Source organism: Lynx rufus, unplaced genomic scaffold, assembly GCF_022079265.1.
Source record: "Lynx rufus isolate CCGP_SWC_20201006 ecotype Redwood Valley unplaced genomic scaffold, mLynRuf1.p SCAF_3, whole genome shotgun sequence".
Taxonomy (NCBI): domain Eukaryota; kingdom Metazoa; phylum Chordata; class Mammalia; order Carnivora; family Felidae; genus Lynx; species Lynx rufus.
Genome location: NW_025814845.1, coordinates 151873153 through 151885702, shown reverse-complemented (window position 1 = coordinate 151885702; position 12550 = coordinate 151873153).

The following is a 12550-nucleotide window of genomic DNA, read 5'->3' as shown; positions in this document are numbered from 1 at the left end:
ATCTTATTCTCTTTGCATTTTTTTGTAAAATATTTATAAAAAACTATAGTCTGGGGGTGTCGATTAAGCATTGGACTCTTGATTTCTACTCAGGTCATGATATCACGGTTCTTGTGAGGTCAAGCCCCAAATCTCCTTGCTGACAGTGCTGAGGCTGCTTGGGATTTTCTTGCACCTCTCTCTCTCTTTCTCTCTGCCCCTCTCTCACTCTTGCTCTCTCAAAAATAAAATAAAATAAAATAAAATAAAATAAAATAAAATAAAATAAAATAACTTAAAAAGAAGAAAAAAAACTATAGTCTGTAGATAATATTCAACTGTTGGAAAACATCAGTCAATATTATTGGGGAGTGTTTGAATAGTATAACATTTGGATATCCTAGTAAGTTTAATAGCACTACACAGGATCATGTGTTGGTATTGCCAATTTAAGGACTTATTTGGGTTTCAAAACTTGTTATTTCTTAGAACACTACTCATAGGATATTTATAATGTATTCTATGTGTTAAAATTTAGTAATATCAATTTTATTTGCAAGAATGATTTACCTACCATTAAGAGCAGCAGCAGAAAAAGAAGCTGTGCATGTGATCACTGATCATCTCGAGACTGATTTAGCTTAAGAAAATAGGTGTCATCATAGAAACGTGTGTATCAAGAAACTGAAAAGAACAAAACCATGCATTTTAAATGACTATGACCCTTGGCATACAGGGCTCTTCTCTCCCTTTATGAACAGAAGACTTTACCATCTCCATGTTATCACAAGTGCTGGGTATAGAAATGCTGGGAGAGTCCCCTCATACTTCTCTTCATGGCCAGAAAAGATCTACTGTTTCCCTCAAGGTTTTGAGATGGGACTAGTAGTACTTTGAGTTATCACAAGAAATCTCTGATAATCTTGGAAGACTTCTCAGGTGAGACTGTAAAATACCTGGGCACATTTGGCCAAGATTTTGGTATAACTTCTCAAAAAAAAAGTTGATCCCCATCATGGATTATGCTGAGCAGACTACCATGTTTTACCCTTACATGTAGTCTTTGGCTGTAAAAGCCTGTTTCAGAGCACAAGGCATAGTCTGTACCCTCTTTGTTAAAACTATTTTCAGCACTAACTATTGCTTAGTATAAGCAAGGTTAATAGGGAACTGTTTTTTTAGGAATGACAGTGTGATTGCCTCATACAAGGCGATGTGTAAGTAGTCATGTTGAAGTCTTGTGTATGGTTTCATCGCCTTAAGCAGTTTCTTGTAAGGCATTTCAATATAGCATTCCTTCCCATTAATCCTTCAGGCTTGATCAACATGGAGAACAAAATGACCTATGGAAGTGACACCTTATAAGCCAGTGTATTCAATAGCAGATGATTCAATCCATTCATATTCATAATACTGCAGACAGGCATATAGATCTAAGTACCAAGCTGCATATGTAACCCACACATGTAAGAAGGCATGAAAGAGTAAAGTAGTTAAATCCCATGGGGTAGCAGGTGGCTGCTTTTAACTCTAGCTGCAGTGAGGGAAGGGGGCGGGGTGATGAGTGAGGGAAGTTTCATGGTGGGAGACAGGGCATAATCATAGAAAAACTGGCTGCTGTGTGATGGGGCAGTCCTTCAGGCTGCACTTGGAATTAAAGGCCATTACACCTGAGGACATTTGGAGGCTGGGCAGAGTGAGGGCCAGTAATGGAGTCCTCTGGCATTGGAGGGGAATTACCTCCACAACATTTCTGGCATTTCTCGGCTTTTTTGAAAGGCAACAGAGAAATCACTGGAGCAATAAAAATGCCCTTAATGTTTTTGAGGCACAAGCAGGTAGAGTGATTTTTGAGTAGTTGCAGACAGCAACCAAGAGCACTTCAAAACCAAAAAGCAAATGGACTCTTGTGGGACCTGCAGGGAAAGCAGGTGGCTAGGCAACCCTGTGCACCCAGCTGCCCCAGCCCAACCTGGACAAGTCATTCTTGACCCCTTCAGTTTCCACCTCTCACCTTCAAATGAGTTGTTTCTAGTTTTTTTCCTCTTAAGAACTATATTGCTATGGACATTTTATACATATTTCCTGGCCCATTTGTGCACGAGTTTTATCAGGTAATGCTAAATTGTTTTTATTAAAAAAACTTTTTTATTATTTTTTTGAGGCAGGAGAGGGGCAGAGACAGAAGGAGAGAGAATCCTAACCAGGTTCCTCACTGTCACCCCAGAACCTCATGTGGGGCTCAAACCCATGAGCCATGAGATTATGACTTGTGCTGAAAGCAAGAGTCCGACACTTAACTGACTGAGCCACCCAGGTGCCCCTGACTTTTAAGCTTTTTAATAGGGTGGGAGTTTTCTTTATTTTTTTAATGAAAAAATTTTAAAGTTTGTTTATTTTTGAGAGAGGGAGAGAGACAGGGTGCAAGCAGGGGAGGAGCAGAGAGAGAGGGAGACACAGAATCTGAAGCAGGCTCCAAGCTGTCAGCACAGAGCCCGATGTGAGGCTTGAACTCATGAACTGTGAGATCATGACCTGAGCTGAAGTCAGACGCTTAACCAACTGAGCCACCCAGGTGCCCCTGGTAGGAGTTTTAATACGCATTTCTACTCAGCCTTCATGGCGAGCTTACGTGTTTCTTCCTTGGAGATGCTGTCTCCGACCCTAAATCAGCGTCTCCTGCTATACTCTTTGTATTCCAGATTTCTCCTGCATTGCACTCCTCACAATTAATAATTGTATATTCATTTGTGAGATTATTTGATTAATATCAGTCTACTGTGCTGTTGTGTAAATCCACCAGGTGGGATACAGCTTTGTTTTCTGCTGTAACAAATGTTCCCAGCACATTGCCACACACATAGTAAGCACTCAATTTACAGACTGAATGGATGGATGAAGAAGGATCATATATGACACCAATCCTAGGCATATAAGAAGACCTGGGTAGGACTGAGAAGTCACTTCTGGGTGAGAGATACGTCAGCCACAGTGGCGGTAGGGGTTCATGCCAGAACCCCAAGAATTGTGCCACTTTTTTGTAATTTGTTCTATATATTTTTACAATTTCTTATACATATTAACTGTTAATAAACTGCATGTAATTCCTTCTGAGTAGTGATTCATTCACAATCAATGGGTTATGAAATCCAGAATAAGAAGAAGTCCTCTAGTTGGGGTTCCATACAAAGAACTAGTAGCTAAACTAACTGGGGCCACATGCATGGTGACTGACAATTCTGAAATTTTCAAGGACTTGGGAATTTCGGTGCTAAAGTAATGAAATTCCTGGGCAAATCCAGGGTTGGATTGCAAAATATCATTTGCAGTTACCACCCTGGGTCCCCACTGGGAAGTCCTGAAAGCATCAGCCTTTAAAGGACAGGATCTAATGTCACAGGAACACATTAAGTCTTAAACCAGAGATGTTGGTTAATTTTAAGAGGCCTGTGTTCACAGGCCTATGTTTGTGCATGCATGCATTTTGGAGGGATTTTTATTTATTGTTTGTATCTTCTAATACGTATGCATGATGTGACTGAAACAATCAATAATTTCCAATGGAAAATGTTAAATATTTAATGGGAAATGATAAAAACTCCCCTGAAGAAAGAAACCAGGCCAATGGTAAAGGTACAGCCATAGGAGCAGGGAAGATTTTGGTCAATTTTTGCATGGGTGACCCTGTAATTGTATAATAAGCAATGGACAGTGTAGAGGTCTATTATTTAGGGGCCACACCCATTTATAACACCAGAAAGGAGAGCTATTGCTTATGAGACACAGCACTTGTGTTCATTGACATAGGCTGTCATGGACCAAGAAGTCAGCAACTGAGTTTCCAGAAAGCATCTTCAGGCTGTAGAGTCAACCAACTCTATTGGATGATGAAGTGGTTCAGTAATGGCTGCATTTTGTGGGGGGTAAACTCAAGGGCTTTGTGAAATAATTTTGTGAAGTTGCATTTACGGATTATATATTGAATATCCAGTTGATTCCATGAATGACCATTTACTGGTGTGGTGGCAAACATTGCCATGTTGAGAAACCTCTCCCTTCTTTATGAAATTCTTACCTCTACTGACTTCTGTTAATACCCTTCCCTCCTGGTTTTAGTTCTGCTTCTCTGGTTCCTTCCTTCCTTCCTTCCTTCCTTCCTTCCTTCCTTCCTTCCTTCCCTTCTTACTTTCTTTATCATATATATATATATATATATTTTTTTTTTATTGTGCTAAAAAACACACAATATGAGATCTGCCCTCTTAATAAAACAATGTCGTACATCAGATCTTTTGAACTTTATCTTGCATGGCTGAAACACTATACCCTTTGAACACCAGTTCCCCATCCCCCCCCCCCCACACACACACCCCAAGCCCTTGGCAACCACCATTCTACTTTGTTTTCTAACTGCTCTTTCTTGTCCTTTGGGCTCCATTTCATCCCAAGGGGCCTATCCTTGTCATCAGGGCCATTTTGTCCCTGCTTGTCCTCTTCTCATGGAACACACTCTTCCCAGGGTGACCTCATTATAGTATCATTTCCAATAGCAAAACCATGATTTTGAAACAACTCAATAGTTCAACAGTACAGGATTGGATAAATATGGGTTGTTATTTAAGTGGAATATTATGCACCATTTGTTGAAAACTGCACTGTACAAGTACGTTTATTGACATAGATGTTCATGCTACCGCTTAGTTAATAAACCATGTTATAATATTGCATGTGTAATGTGATCCCATTTGTGTAAAAAATAGGTAAATATACAGTGACGCTTGAATGAACATTCACCAAATATATTAACAGTATTTATCTCTGGGTGGCAGGATTATGCATGATTTAAGCATTATTTCTGCTTGTCAGCAGTTTCTAGTTTTTCTACAAGGAACATATATTTCTAGCGTAATGAGAAAGAAATATATGTTTTATGAAAAAATTCTCTTAGGATCTGAATCCTGGTCAGCCAGTTGACTGCATAAAACTCTGCAATAAATACTCAAGCAATCACTTCAGGTGCAGAGCCAGCCCCGCTCAGGGAAGGAGGCCATGCTCAGTTACTTACCAGTCCTTTGTAAAGACACACTTTTCTTATTGTAATAGAGACCCAATTCTTTTTTTTTTTTTCCTAGAAACTCATTGTGCTACAGAGCAGTAATGAACAGGTAAGAAATGATCAGGACTTGAATATGGCGTTATTTTATTATTCCAACTATTGTAAGAGCCAACCTCACTGCAAAGTGTGGGAATGCATTCAACCCACTGGAATGCAGAAGACACCAAAGCATTCACTTTGAACTGCTTGTCCTGCCCCTGGACCCGTGTAACAGGTACCAGAGCTTAAACACCTAGATGAATGTTCTGGAGTCTATATCTTCAATTGTGTTACTATTACTCAAAAAAATTTTAGAAGCCTTTTTAAAAAAATGTTTATTTATTTTTGAGGGCAGGGGAGGGGCAGAGAGGGAGGGAGACACAGAATCTGAAGCATGCTCCAGGCTCTGCCAGCCCAGAGCCCGACGTGGGGCTCAAACCCATGAACTGTGAGACCACAACCTGAGCCAAAGTCAGATGTCTAACCAACTGAGCCACCCAGGCGCCCCTAGAAGTCTTTTTTGATCCATAATAATAATAATGATCATATTCCTTCTGCCTGGCTCCAAATCCGGTGCAGAAACTTGTCCATGCTGTCTCCAGATCCAGCCTGAAATCCTGTATCTTTATAGCCAAACACATTTTTGACTGAAGACATTAATGACTAGTTTAATCATCTGCTCAGAAAGACTTCAGAGTTAAAGATTAGGCACCAGAAATCATACTTAAAAGGATGTCCCTCAGGTTCTGAAGCCCCGAATCTTCAAAGAAGCGTTCCCCAAATGAAATGAAGAGCCACAAATCATCAGAACTGCTATTTAATTTTCCAAGGGATGGCTGTGAAGAACACCACCCATTTGAACAAGTGATTCCAAGTCTTCTTGGGAAAACCAGTTGGTTATTTCCTTTAGAATTCTGTCACTTTGAGAGTCTGAATGGAGTTTTAGAAAAAACCATGGCTTTTAGTCAGAGACATTAGGCTCCATCCCTTAGCAGCTATGTGACCTTGGGCTTGTCACTTAACCTTGTTGAGTCTCAGTTTCACCATCTTTGAGGTGAGTCTTATACTAACTTCATTAAGTTGTTTTGAGGATTAATGATCAGACACCCATCTCTCTCACCTGGCCTGCAGTCATTCTTCATAGGATATGAGCTCTGAGAGTCCTTTGTACTATAAAGTAGTTTTGATCTTTATATGACTGATTAACTCACAGAGGTAGTATCTTTTAATGCAAGTTTTATACATGAAATGAGGTGCCAAGTTAACAGCCCAGGAAAACAGAAGGCTTATGTTTTTCCACATAATAAACTGTGAAGAAATGAATTGGGCCAGCTCTCTGGCCTCTCTGTGAGTGCAGCGTGCCTATAAAACACACAACGTACACACAAAATCCTCTTTGAGACCCTGGGTGGCTCTGACTAAGGAATGGAATGCTATGATTATCCAGAAATTTTCTAGAATCTGTAGCCAGAATAGAATAGCCAGGTTTGTTTAGTGCAGCACTTGCACAGAAATCCTATTATTTACCAGACACTGGGTATTAGGAGTTCAGAAATAAGACCACCCCCACCAGGATCCTCAGTCTTGGGGGATGAGAGAAGCACAAGCCAGTCGCTTCAATAGCCTGGGGCAGAGCCAAGAGTGAAGTTTTCCCAGGGTGCTCTGGGAGCACAGAAGAGACATGTTCAGCTCATTCCCTTATAGAAGATTGGGACTGACACATTTCGATATCATCAGTAGCAATACAAGCCCCAATGAGGCTCCCAAGTGGCCTTCGAGAATATAACACAGACATAGAGGGAGCAAAAGACTCTTAATTTCCCAGGGAAATGGAACCCCATTTCCTACCTAACACTTGTATGTCAAAGGAGTTGCTTAGTCAACACAGGGCTGGGCACAGCTTTGGGGAACTTATGAGTAGAATAAGTGCTTCACTTCCTCTGGCTCAGCACCTTCCATAAACAGACATTGAGGGGGAAAGTGAGCAAGGTGTCGCCTGATTGCCAGGAACGTATAGTCTAGTGGAACGGATTAGTTCCCCAGGGCCGCCATGACAAATTACCACAAGCTGGATGGCTTAAAATAGCAGAAATGTATTCCCTCACAGTCCTGGAGGCCAGAAGTCCAAATCAAGGTGTCGGTAGGGCTATGCTCCACCTGAAATAATGGGTAGAATTTTTCTTGCCCCTTTTTAGCTCCTAGAGGTGACCAGCAAGCCTTCCCATTCCTTGGGTTACAGCTACATAACTCCAGTGTGCCTCCACCATCACATGGCATTCTCCCCCTGTGTCTCCACTTCATGTTCTCATGTGGACACTAGTCATGTTGGATCAAGAGTCCACCCTACTCTGGTATGCCCTTGTCTTAACTAGTTGTATCTACAATACTCTATTTCCAAAGGAGGTCACATTCTGAAGTACTGGGGATTCTGACCCCAGCATATCCTTTTGGGGAATACAGTTCAACCCGGGAGATAAGGTGAATGCACCAATGTGAGGCCATGTCAGCAATCCTCCAGAGCTCTCCGGAGCCCTCCCGTCTCTGTTCCCTCTCCAGCTTCTGTGTGCCTACAGGTACTCTGCCTACATTTGCGGAGCTCCTTGCCTGGGATTTCACATCTCTCAGAGCAGCCCTTAACCTCTTGCCCCAAGAAGAACAAATTTAGGTATAATTTAGACTCCAAAGGTCCCTGGGGATGAGGCTGAGCCTGGGTCTTTGCCTGAAGCTACGCATTGATTGGCTTCTTATGCTTTCCTCTCCTATCCCCAACCCCACCCATTCCTTTCTTTAATAAATGAATTGTACCTGAGTCGTCCTCTAGGGGGTGTGCCTCTGGGGAACCAAATCTATGACAACAAATTACTGTAATACAAGGCAGAATAGAGCAAGGCCAGACAAAGTATGTGGGGACCTTAGAGGAGGAAGGGTAAGAGCATACTTGGATGAAAGAATCAGGAAACTGGCTGGCAAACAATTTTTAAAAAGGTGGAGGAAGAGGGAGCATGGAGGGGATTATGTGCTTTTCAGAAGAGAAGCAGCCTACTGTGAGGCATCTGGCAGCCTCTAGCATTTGGAAGAGCCACTGAACGGTTTCCAATGATTCTCTAAATGCACGTCTCTGGTTCAACTCTAAGAAGCCAGAGATGAGAATATAGGAGCTGGGGATTTTCCAGTCTTTTTGCAGAGGACAGTTCCCGAAGCCTGTGCTGTTGGGACCCATCATACTGTATGGTAAAAGGAATGTGGATATAGAGATGGAAAAGCCTGGGATCCTGCCTCACTCCCTTGTGCTGCTTACCTCTTGGCCCTGTGTCTTGCATCAGTGAAATGAGATGGTGGGGCCACCTGCCTCCTAGCACGTTCTGAGAACTTTGGTGAGCTCCATTCCCATGACCGAGTTGGGCCTCAGCACGCACAGTAGAAATATTGCAGTGCATAGTCTTTGTGTCTAGTGGAGAGCACTGTGCCTACTTTTTGAGAAGTTATTATGTTTTATCAGGTTTGTCTCCCAACTCTTACTGCCCCCCCCAACCCCCAGCTCTTGGCACCTCTTCTCTAATCGCTTCCAGTTAGAACCAAGAAGAATAATTTAGAATTGCCCATCAACTGTTAATTACTCTTTAGGGTGAAGGAATTACCTATCCTAAACATTTGAAAATAAAACCTTCTGACTCAGTGTCTTAAAGGAATTGAAAACACCTGCAAGCAGGCAGGCACGTTCTTTGTTTCAATTCAGGAGATTTGCCATCATTTCTAAAATCACACTTTGAGGGGCGCCTGGGTGGCCCAGTCAGCTGGGCATCTGATTTCTGCTCAAGTCGTGATCTCGCAGTTTATAAATGAGTACAAGCCCCACATCAGGCTCGCTGCTGTTAGCACGGAGCCTGCTTCGGATCTTCTTCTTCCTCTGTCTCTGCCCCTCTCCCACTTGTGCTCTCTCTCTCGAAAATAAATAAACCTTAAAAAAATCACACTATGATGATCATCAGAGAAACCTGAGGTTAACCTACTGAAGCCTCCTGGGACAGCCAGAGTTGGGTGGGGCGGGATGGCCTCCATCCACCCCTTCTCCTCTTTTTTTTTTTTTTAATTTTTTTTTTCAACGTTTATTTATTTTTTTGGGACAGAGAGAGACAGAGCATGAACGGGGGAGGGGCAGAGAGAGAGGGAGACACAGAATCGGAAGCAGGCTCCAGGCTCCGAGCCATCAGCCCAGAGCCCGACGCAGGGCTCGAACTCACGGACCGCGAGATCGTGACCTGGCTGATGTCGGACGCTTAACCGACTGCGCCACCCAGGCGCCCCCCCCTTCTCCTCTTTATAGAGGCTGATTTGCATCACCTTTGGGGGCCTGGGGCTCAGACACCTGCAGGTGTGAGGAGCAAGTTTTCCAGCTCCAGGAACTGGTTCCTAGCTTGGCTGCACTTGGGATGGCTGGGCAGGCCTCTCTGAAGCCTCCCTGGCCAAGTCCCTGCTTTTTGTCTGAGCTTAGGGACAGACCATGTCCTTTTTCACTGTCTCTAGACTCTGATTCTGGGAATGCAGACAGAGCCTTTCTGGAAGTGCTCGCTGAAGTTGGGGAAGGGTGCTCTTGATTTCTGGGGAGGCCCCCCACACAGCCTCAGGGTTCTAAGTTTCTGTTGTCCCCAGTCCCCTGCTACTCAGGACATCACAGACAAAAAGCAGAGAGTGACTGACTCTGCTGCTTATCGACATCTCAGGTACGAGGGAGGCCATGGGATGTGCAGAAAGAGGCTTCTTTCTGAGCAGCCAGGAGACTGCGTTTGTGGGAGCTGAATCCTTTACCTCATGTGAGAAAAGGTTCTCAATATTGATGCTGACTGTTGTTACAGTAAAGTAAGGAGATGATAAGTAGAAACATGTGCTAACTGGAAAAGCAAGCCTGCTCATGCCATTTACGTTGATATCATTCCAGTTGTACCAAAATGCCCATCATACTTATAATAATACTGATGTGTATTTTTTAAGGTTTATTTATTTTGAGAGAGAGAGAGAGAGAGAGAGAGAGAGAGAGAGAGAGAGAGAATCCCAAGCAGGTCCCACACCATCAGCACAGAGCCCAACTCAGGGCTTGAACTCACAAACCATGAGATCATGACCTGAAACCAAGAGTAGGATGCTTAACTGACTGAGCCACCCAGGCACCCAATACTTATGTGTATTTTTACATGTTTTGGATTAATGTGATTTATACTTTATATATACTCCCAGCTTTCTGTTGCTATTTATTATTCCCCCTTGCTTCATTGAAGTATAATTTACATACAAAAACATTCCCCAAGATATAGAACATTTTAGTTATGCAAAAATGTTTCCTCTTATCTTTTCATGGTCAGGCCAGTTCCCCAATGCCTGGCCTAAGGCAACCATGATCTGCTTTCTGTCACAATTCGTCATTTCTAGAATTCCATGTAATTAGGATCATACAGTATTTAGCGTGTCTCACTTAGTGGAAAGTTTTTGAGACTCACCCATCTTGTATGACTTAGTATTATGTTCCTTTTAATTGCTAAGTAGTAGTCCATTTCATGGATGTATCACAATGTATTTAAGCCATGTATCATTGATGGATATTTGGGTTGCTTCAAGTCTGGGGGGCAGATAGACACATTCACGTACAAATCTTTGTGTGGGCATGTGTTTTCATTTCTGTTGGGTGAATACAGGGCTGTACTCATGGGTGTGTAACATGAGTAGTGGCAGTTAGAAAGGTCTTGTGCTTGGTTGGACGTTCTCCTTTGTGTCTTGAGCAGTTGTGCCATTTTTGCTTCCCCACCGGCAATGTACAAGAGTTCCAGTTGTTCTATACCTTCATCGGTTTCTGTTACTTTCTACTGTAGTTATCTCTTCACATCTCTAAAACTAGAGAAGGGATTGGTATGTTGTGAAAATGTTGATGCTTATCCATGAATACATTTACCACCTTCCCACCCTTTGCCATCTCTCCTTTGGACTTTGGCTTCCATGAGTTAATAAGAGGCTAAATAAACTGGTGGAGAAACTAATAGAATTCATGGAATCATGAAGTTACACAACTGTGGGTCTCTCTTTGTTCTCAAGCTGACACAGTCATGTTGTCTAATATCTACAGTTTATGGAATTTAGGCATATGGATGTTTTCCAAGCAAAGAGACCAAGAGAATTAAACTGCTTTTTTGTCTGTGACAAATAGCAACTCTGAAAAATGCTAGTTGAATTGTCCTATAAGAATAATGTGTGTTTGCCATGGGCTGGTTGCCTTTCAATTTAATAAAGACACGTAGAGTTAAAAAGATAGCTCCCTTTCAAGTACAACTTCTCCTCCAACAACGTAGCCAACACCAAACAGTTCACTACATTCTTTGTGACAGAATCATATTTGTTAGAATAAAGGCTTCCTGAAATCCAGACACTTTACATATAATTCTTTGCCCTTATCTAAAAGTCAGTTACCCTGCTCTAGAAGAAATCAGATTCATCTGACATGTTGTGCTCTTCAAAAAACCACATTTGCTGCAGTCACATTGTGATTTTATAGGCATTTCCTTAAAGCAACCAAAATATAACTTGTAAGATGAGCCATTTCTTCATAACCAAAGATGACTGTGATATTTTCCTCTATTTCCTGTGATTTCTTAAAATGTCATAACAGAAACATTTTGGTATCTTTTTCAAAAAAATTTTTAAACATTTATTTATTTTTGAGAGACAGAGAAAGACAGAGCATGAGCAAGGGAGGGGTGGAGAGAGAGAGACACAGGATCTGAAGCAGGATCCAGGCTCTGAGCTGTCAGCACAGAGCCGGATGTGGGGCTCAAACTCACAAACTGCAAGATCATGACCTGAGCTGAAGTCGGATGCTTAACCAACTGAGCCACCCAACTGAGCCACCCAGGCACCCCTAAGCATTTCAGTTTCTCAAACATTCTGGTAAATATGACACTCTGGATTGCACTTCTGGACACATTTTGTTGCAAGTTGTTATAAAGTAATAATGAATCCATTTAAGAATTAGGTAGACCTATGTAAAGAAAATGCTAAAATTCACTGAGGCAGAAATTTAAAAAAAGAAATGGGGAGACCTATCACTTTAATGGATACAAAGACTAAAGATGTCTGTTTTCTCCACCTTATGACATAGGTATAAAAAGATTCCAATCAATGGGGCGCCTGGGGGGCTCAGTCAGTTAAGCGTCCGACTGCGGCTCAGGTCGTGATCTCGCGGTCCATGAGTTCGAGCCCCGCGTCGGGCTCTGTGCTGACAGCTCAGAGCCTGCACCCTGTTTCAGATTCTGTGTCTCCCTCTCTCTGACCCTCCCCCGTTCATGCTCTGTCTCTCTCTGTCTCAAAAATAAATAAACATTAAAAAAAATTAAAAAGATTCTAATCAAAACCCCAAAAGATTTGGGAGGCAATTGACAACTTATTCAAAATCAGTCAACAAAAATGAATAGGAAGTAAAATGATGACATTTTT